General features: G+C 40.5%; 1 protein-coding gene and 1 long non-coding RNA gene across 6 annotated transcripts in view; one reads left to right on the forward strand and one right to left on the reverse strand.

Annotated features, from left to right (window-relative positions):
* Positions 1 to 8,562, forward strand: part of LOC309366711 — a 66,365-nt gene extending 57,803 nt beyond the window's left edge. The window contains exons 2-3 of the long non-coding RNA XR_014166843.1: positions 6,917 to 6,966; positions 7,502 to 8,562. This is a non-coding gene — a long non-coding RNA (uncharacterized lncRNA). The remainder of the gene's footprint in view (positions 1 to 6,916; positions 6,967 to 7,501) is intronic.
* NKAIN2 (sodium/potassium transporting ATPase interacting 2) overlaps positions 1 to 8,837 on the reverse strand; it is a gene marked incomplete at its 3' end in the record, with an annotated part of 446,408 nt that overhangs the window by 60,324 nt on the left and 377,247 nt on the right. The gene's annotated exons all lie outside the window — the stretch shown is intronic.

Below are 8,837 nucleotides of genomic sequence, written 5' to 3' on the forward strand. Positions count from 1 at the left end.
CTGAGCTATTTGAATCTCAACTGAGCTTTTACATCATTACAATTATGAATCCCAACACATTAATGTCTCATGGTGTGCTGGTAAATTTGTGATTACGTTTCCAAGAGCCTCTCATAGTAGCTTTAACCAAGGTTTCAAATCAGCTGAAGCTGTTAATTTCTGCCCTGTTGACTGGTTGCCATTGGGACGTCAATGTGTGGAGCACTATTGCTTATTACACTGCTAATGTTTGTTTTCTCATGATATGCAGAACGGCTGCCAAAGCAGAGACTCCTGATGTAGTGGTAGCATCTACTGTTGAGAAAGACATGACTGTTATGATTGAAGATGAAAAGGCTTTACAGGAGGATGTGTGTAAACTGGGGGTTACTGATTCAGAGAGAGTGAATTCGGAAATATTGCCCGATGATGAATAACAGTGCATAAAGTGTAAAATTGCAGTGTCTGCAGTCTACTGTTCTTGTAATCCATAAAATACTGTATATGAGCAGTACCAAACAAGAAGGCCCTGCAGAGCTACTGAAGTTGTACAGGCTCAGATATCATTAGGGGAATGGAGTTCCACAGTTTGGGGTCAGCTATCAAATTGTGATCTTGCTATGCAGTGTTAGTCTAGGGGACAATGTCTGTTAAAAAACTTACCACAAGAAAAAGGTGGTTCTCAAAGGATGTACAGCCAAAACAGGGGTGCAGGTGGCACTGTGGTCTAAATCATTTGCAAATCAGAAGGTTGGTGGTTTGAATCTGCACAATGGGGTGAGCTCCTGTTGCTCTGTCCCAGCTCCTGTCAACCTAGCAGTTCGAAAGCACACCAGTGCAAGCAGATAAATAGGTACCACTGTGGTGGGAAGGCAAACGGCATTTCCGTGTGCTCTGGTTTCTGTCACAGTGTTCCGTTGCACCAGAAGCAATTTAGTCATGCTGGCCACATGACCTGGAAAGCTGTTTGTGGACAAGCGCCTGCTCCCTCAGCCTGAAGCGAGATGAGTGCCGCACCCCATAGTTGCCTTTGACTGGACTTAACTGGACTACCTTTACCAGCCAAAACTGGATCCTACTTAGAAGATGACTGGGAAGTGGAGTACCCAGTCTCTCATGCTATCAGATTCTGAAATGGTTGGAAAGTTTTCATGCATTTATGTTATGGGAAACTGGTAATCACCTAAAAGTGACCCAACCTTGCCCACTCCCTCACCAGCTTAGACTTAATCACAGCCAAGAATTTGCTTATCAGTTTCCTTAGATGCAGCAGCAACAGCAGGAGCTCATAGTCAACAATATAAAGGGCTGAAATCAAGTATCTTCACAACTGGGCATAATTTCCCCCTCATTGGTCTCTGGGAGAAGATAACTGAACAAGCTTGGGTCAAATGGACTCTAAACAACATGTTGAGAGCTAATGGCAATCATGTACAAAATTCCAAAATTATTTCAAAATACAAACTTTAACTGTAGATAAAGTGTTTTCACTGCACAAATCATGCCAGCAGATGATTTTCATGATTGGCTCAGGAAAGTTGATGACATATGACTTTGAAGAGGAAAACAAAACCTGATTTCAAATACCAAGAGGAAGTGGGAAACAGTGCTTGCTTCAAAAGGATTTAGAGAGCAGGGAAAACAGCTGCCTAATATTATTTTCTCTCAGAATGTAGGATATTCTGAGGTGGACTCTGAATACAGAATTCACCCCAGTGTGCTTATCCTTACATGTTCTTTCATTGGAAAAAGATAGGGAAAGGATAGGAAATCAGAGATAGAATAGAAATAGCTGAAGGTTCTATGCCTACATAGTGCAGCCTCAAATTCTGCAAAACTGCAAAAACAAATAAATAAAAAATATTCACAGTGTACAGCTAAGGGTTTTATATAGGGTTAAACAATATAGCACTCACAAGACAATCTGCAAATTATATATTAGGAAGGGGGTGGGGAGTGTAAATGTTGACGGGACAGGTGGAAGCCTGACAATGCATGCTGCCTGCTGTCATCTCATCAGAGTCCTTGACTCTCCCAGTTTAAAAGCAAGGGCCTCCCAGTAGTCACTCAGGCATCGCTGCTTCCTGCTTCAGAGACTCCATCTCCTGGAAATAGCCTGTCAGGTCCCATCTGTTTTTTCTTTTGTGAAGTTGCCAGCCTCCTGAGAATGGGTCCTCTATTCCCATCTCCTCGCTGATGCTGGAAAACCAAAGGGGAATAACCCCTCCAATCTGCCAGAAATTGGTTTTCTGATATCAAGGACTTTGCCTCAGGGAGCTGCAATCTACAGTACTTAGATGAAAATTAGATTTGTAAGTACAGCGCTTTCCTTTGTTGTCTCCTTGCAAAAACCTCCGTGTTTGCCTGCTTCTTGCTGCGTAGGTTGAAAGAGCTTAAAGTGAAATAAGCCATTAATAAGCAAAATTCAGAAAATAAATATGTATTATGACAGCTGGTGTGGTTTGAAGAAAAGAAGATAAGTAAACTTTCTCAACACCTCCACCCTTCCCTCAACCCAAAGGAAAACTTTTGTTTAGGCCTTGAGGATTGAATAATTCTTAGGCACCACAATTAGTTGCTATTTTACTTGTCAGAACCTTGGAGACTATTAAACATGTGCCCCATTAGATATGGCATAGTCATTAATCACACAAAGCATTCCTTCTGATTGGTTTATCAATCAAGCAACTATGTCTTTACCCCAAGTTTAATACAATTATCCAATGGCATAAACCTGCACTGTGCTTTAAAAATAGAGGAGTAGAACTTTAATTTGTTGATTCAAGCTTGCAGTTGCTTAGGCATCTCTTTTGGTCCATGAACCTTTATCCTGTGCAAGGCTGTACCAGTTATGCTGGCTGACTGTCCTTGGCTTCCTCCAGCCACTTCCTGCTGGGCTCTTATATTGTTTCGGCATGGCACAATTCCTAGACTCTTGATTTATTATCAGGTGAGTAACAAGTTTTACCACAGAATAAAAAATGGCAAATTCTAACAATAGCCCTATTGGATCATCCCAAATCCCATCTAGTCCAGCATCCTCTTCCCACAATGGCCAATCAGATAGGCCTGGGAAGCCACAAGTGGAGATGAGGGAACAGTGGAATCATAGGACAGTGGAAGCATAGGATAATTATATTTTTATGATTACCAGTGTATCTTGTGGTTTTATGTCTATCCATCTTTTAGTTGTATGGAATGGATTTATAAATCCATATACCATATTTTTTGTGGTAGGGGCCGCCTCTTTATAAGACTTCCACTGATTGGGAAGCAGGATGGACATTTTTGAAATACAGGGGTGCCTCCATTTGCGGACGGGATCCATTCTGGAGCTCCAGTTGAATCCTGAGGTTTTAGCAACAGGAGGTGCCTGTTCTGCGCATGCATGTGCACGGTAGAGCATTTCTGAGCATGTGTGTGGTGCAGTAGAGCGCTTCTTCACATGCACATGCCGTGAAACCTGGAAAAATACTTCTGCATTTCCTACACGCGTATCCTGAAGGATACGTAACCAGAGGTGCTTGTAAGTAGAGGTACCACGGTAAACTAAGAGAATGATAGACTGGAGTTTGACTAGAGGGAAATAAGAATACATGCAAAACATTTCAGCAACGTTGTAAAATCTTGGAATGGAAACAGAGTAGCCAACCACTGTGAGCTTCATATTGATGAGATAGCTCTTAAATGTTAAATGAATCCATCCTTCAAAAATAAGCTTGGGCACTTCCAGTTTTTAATACAGTGGTACTGTGGTTTGCATATGTTTTGGATTACAAACACGTCAAATCCGGAAGTGCATGTCCCAGTTTGCAGCCTTTTTTTGGATTACAACCCATTTTTTAAAAAATTACAAACAATTTTTTTTTGGAGGCCCCATTAGCAAAAGCGCGCCTTGGGTTGCAACCTGTTTTGGTTTACAAATGGATCTCCGGAACGGATTATGGTTGTAAACCAAGGTACCACTGTACTTCAGTAGTAAGTTCTTCATCATTTAGGCTGAATTGTGGAAGTATCGTGGACAAGCTCATTACAGCATTTTTAAAGAAAGTAAACATCAAAACAACACTAATAATTTAATGAAAACAATAGTCCTCTTCAACAATTTATATCCAGGTTATTTCCATGGCATGGAAAGAGATAGCATGGTTGCACACTCTTCCCCAATCTCAACCTTTTCACTCTAGTTGAACTCAGTTTGTGTTGAGAGTAAATATGTATGTAGATTGGGCTGCTAAGTATATTTGTCTGAAAGCAAGACCTACTGAAATCAGTACAACTTCCAAATAAAGGTGTTTAGGAGTGGATTTTACATATTGCGTGGAGTACTAGTAGTAGTAGTAGAAGAAGTAATATACATTTATTAGTTGCTTTTTACAAAAGAAGTCTCAAAGTGACAATCAATTAAAAACCAGAAAATTTAGACAACCTACAGTACAAAATTCTCATCCAGTTCATCAAATGCATTTATCACATTTCTCTAATGTAAAAATGATAAAAGCGATGTGTGACATATCACTGACCAAAGCTGACTCAGTATAACTAGCTGCAATCCTGTACACAGACTGCTTAAATCCCAAAGTGAGTGGGAATTAAGCAGCCTGCCATGGCACAGGATTGCAGCTTGATTATCTAGTGAAATAAATTGTTATTACTACATTTGGAACATCTCAGGTGAAATAACATTTACTAAAGAATAAGGTTGCCATATTTCAGAAAGTGAAAATCCAGACACAAAAGTTATTTATTGCGATTTTAAGAAAAAGTTGTTGAGCTTTGTTGTTGTTGAAAAATCTCAAAAAACCCCAATAAGTTGTTGAGCTATTCTTGTGGAGTTCGGGACTGCTGACATGGCTTGCCACCCAGATGCAATTCCCAACAGCCAAATCCCAGGCATATGGCAAGCCTACCAAAGAATGAAGCCTCCAAAATAATCTGCACTGGCTGCCTTCAGAGTCAGAGTATTGGGAAAAGACTGACCCCTGGATGTATCTGAAATATCAGATCCATACCCTTAAAGGAAGGCAGCTGTGGGATGTTGACAGAAGCACACAAAGTGCATGATAAATATTCACACAACCCATTAAAATGACATAAGCAATTAGAATGGCTTCTGATATGGTTGCATTCCATTGCAGATCAGCTGCTGGAGCTGCGACTGAAGTAGCTTTTCTTTCCTTATCTGTTGTTAAATGTAATACATGTGAAGCAGTAGAGCAGATCAAGTCTTATACAATCATTTATATTTTAAAAGTAAAAGGAACCATTTGGAGAGCTGCCACAACAGCCCTGAGTAAAATTCCATTTTGTATCTTCAGTGCTGTGCTATTTAAATTAATGCAAGGGGCACTGGTTTTCTTCAGAGCTCAAGGACAACACAGCCAGTCTGAAGTGCTTGTACAATTTGAATTAACTAATTCAGATCATCTCATCTCCAGAAGGATAAAATAAAACAGGGGTAAAAATACTAAGGAGGGCACTAAAATAACATAGGGATTAAAGGCTGTCCATCTGGAAAGAAGAAAGTCTAAGGAGGCTAGACACACAAACCCAAGTTCTGCATAGTTTTGATGGGCACATGTTCAGAATATGTTTCCTCCCATGCTAGTCTACCTTCACAATAGGAAACCTTCATTATGCATGGACAGCATTTCCTGACTCACAGAAGAGAGCTAGGCTGACTCCGGAGTCTGAAACTATTGCATCCTAGCACAGGAAAGAAGAAACCTTTGTCCCAAAGGTTTGACACAGAGGTAGGCCTATAAAGCTTTTGGCACACTTCATAAGATGCAAGCTACCAGCCACGTGCTTCTGCTGCCTGCTTCTGCTGCCTGCTTTTGGGTTTGTTGGGTGACAAATTGTACATGCCTCTTAAGGACTCTTAATGTGTTGGATACAGGTTTAGTTACTCAGTGAAATCAGTGGGACTCAATGAAAACAGTTGGTCATTACATTACTTATGCCCCATTCATTTCAATGCATCTGCTCCAAATATGACTAAGTCTGGATCCAACCTATTGTTATAAATGTACTGGGAAAACACAGGGGACATATATACACTGTAGCTAGGCTATCACCTGCTGAGCCCTAAAGTCACTACAAAGCCCTGGTGAGAGGGAGTCAGGGCCTGTCCTGACCAGCATGGATGGAAGTAGCCAATCTATCCCTGACCTGTTGCCCAAAATTTAAACTTTAGGAGGCTTCCAGAACAAAAAGATTTCTGCCTGAGCACTCTTTCTTCCATGTTGCACTGCAGAGGGGTTGTCCAGGTTGAAGCTCCAAGGGCCAGAAGCTTCTATGAGGGAAGACTTGAAGACACCAGGAGACACTTCAACACTTGGAACACTTGGAAAACCTCAGTGATGCAGCATCAACCAACCTGTTCAGCTTAACTTTGTGAATGGAAGCTGCAGGTTCCTTTGTGCTCTGCTGCAGGTTCCTTTGTGCTCTGCTGCAGGTTCCTTTGTGCTCTCCACCTGAGGAAAGTATGTGTGTGCTTTTAAGCTGGACAGAGCAGAACTATTGTCCACCCGCCCACCCCACCCAAATGAGCTTTGCGACAGTTTTCTTTAGTGTGGCTTTTAACTAGCTGTTAAGTTCATGTCCTCAAGAATATAGACCCAAACTGTAAGAAATTTTGAAGGTTACTTCCAAAATGCTGCCCAAGCTGTTTGCTATCATGTCTGTTGCCTACATCACCGAAGAAGACTACAAATAGGTCATTTTTTTTGTTTGCTCTGCCTGATGTAGTACATTTAAAGTATTTCTGACATTGTCCATTAATTGTCTTGTAAGGTCAAAACAACACTGATCTTTCACTATGGCATGATTAATTATTGTATTCAAGTTCCTTGCTAAAGAAGCTCTGAATATTTAGGTATCTTAGCAAGTTAAACAGAACTTTCTAAATATATGATTTCCCCTCCATTTGGTTTAGGTATCACCATCATTTTAGACATTTTCCAGGAAGGTGGAAGAGCACTTGAGGTAAGTACTTCATTAAAGGCATGGGGCAGGAAAATTAATAACGTCTTTATGGATTTATTTAAAATTCAGCTTATAATACATCTGCTTATAATACATGGGATGAGTCCAGAGCACTATTCCTGGTCTAGTTAGGTACAGCTTAGACTCCATGCAGCTCTGTCCAAGCAAAATGTCTACCAATGCAGTCCATACAATATAATTTTTGTTTCTGCTGCTTGGGGAAATCATAAAAATACTGAGGGGAGGGGAGAGATCAGGCCTGCGCACCAGTTTCTCCACTACTGAACTAGAGGATAAAGAGTACTGTTTCTCAGGTCTGCTAGCGAACTGTAGCATATCATGGCTAACACCTTACATCTGGACATTTCAGTGACACTTTACTCCATTCTTATCCTGCCAATATCCTATAATGCCTTGAATATTTGAGTGATACAGCTGAGTCTTTGAGGGAATCTCCTCTTCATTTAGGCTTGAAAAACATACAGGCTTCCCAAACTGAGCAACAGTGCTGTTGTTTTCTCTCTTCTGCTCTCAGAGCTCCTGCTCTCTTGCTTCCAGAAGTATTTCATGGGTCCTGGTTTTCTGTCAGGGGTTCTGATCTTCTTTTGTGTCCAGAATATGATCCAGGTCAAGCTCTTTCTCTGGCACTTCTTCTGCTTGGAAACTGAGTTTTATAAGCATCTTACATCCCTCTGTTTGATTCTTCCTTGCCATACCTTTGAAACTCCAGTGGGAGCACTTACAGTGTACCTTGGCTTTTTGAAAGTGCTTTTGGTTCATGGCTTATGTTTCCTCAAAGGAAGATCCAGGTCTATTTTTTATTCCTACACTCCACGACAGACTGATGTTCACACTTCCAATTCTCACTGTCCTCCTGGCTCTGTTCCATGCCTAGGGTATAACTAGTGAGAACAAGCCTTTCATCTTGTTCACATTTATTGACTGCTGGCTTACACGTGACTCCTCTTTTGCTTTTAATGTAACTGCATAAACTATTGTTTGGATTTCCAGCAATTAATCACCAGAGTAGGAATATAACTGTTGCACACAGTTATATTGATTTTAATCATGCTAGATTTGAACTGGTGGCCTAGATAAAAAAAATATTTCACGTGGTCATTTTTATGTCATGGAGATATTTATGCCACCATTTTCCTTCTCATATTTTAAGGTGCTCTGCTAAACAGTTTTTAATGTTTTCAGCTGCAACAATATTCTAAATGGAACACACACATCCACCACATAATAAAGTATGATTCTTTGTTATGGTCCCCTCCTTCCCATCTGTTCACCACTAGCTCAGAGAAGTGAAAAGAAATATCACCTTCATTTGAGAGAGAGAATAGTCAAATATTACTGCTACCTGATACCATCACACCAACCTAAATCTTGTCTTGAAGTTTGCAGCTAAAGCAATTGAGCTGAAAATTAAAATGGCTGCAGATAGGCTGGCCATATACAAAAGGGACACAGAGCTCTACTACCTTTAATTAATCTATAAAAGACAGAACTCAGGCAGGTGCAGTCTGTCTTACAGAGGAAGTGAAAAAATGCTTCTCCTGAAATTCTCTTCTACATAAAGCTTTCACTTCCTTTATTTGCATCTGATATCCCTAGTCATAGGAAACATGGTGAAAGTGTGACTCTTTCCCAAATTCTGTTCTGCTTTTATTTAATTTCAACCAATTCAGGGTCTCTGGAGGGACTTACAACGATGCAAAGCCTAACATGATGTAACCAGTGCTTTTTTCTAGGGGTACGCAGGGGTACACATACCCTTAAACATTTTGTGAATCTAAGTTTGGCCTCATTAAGGGGCAGTATTTCAATATGAGTAGGAAAATGAGAGTACCCCTAAACATTTTTTAAGG

This window comes from Podarcis melisellensis (assembly GCF_964234715.1).
Source record: "Podarcis melisellensis genome assembly, chromosome: 3".
Taxonomy (NCBI): Eukaryota; Metazoa; Chordata; class Lepidosauria; order Squamata; family Lacertidae; genus Podarcis; species Podarcis melisellensis.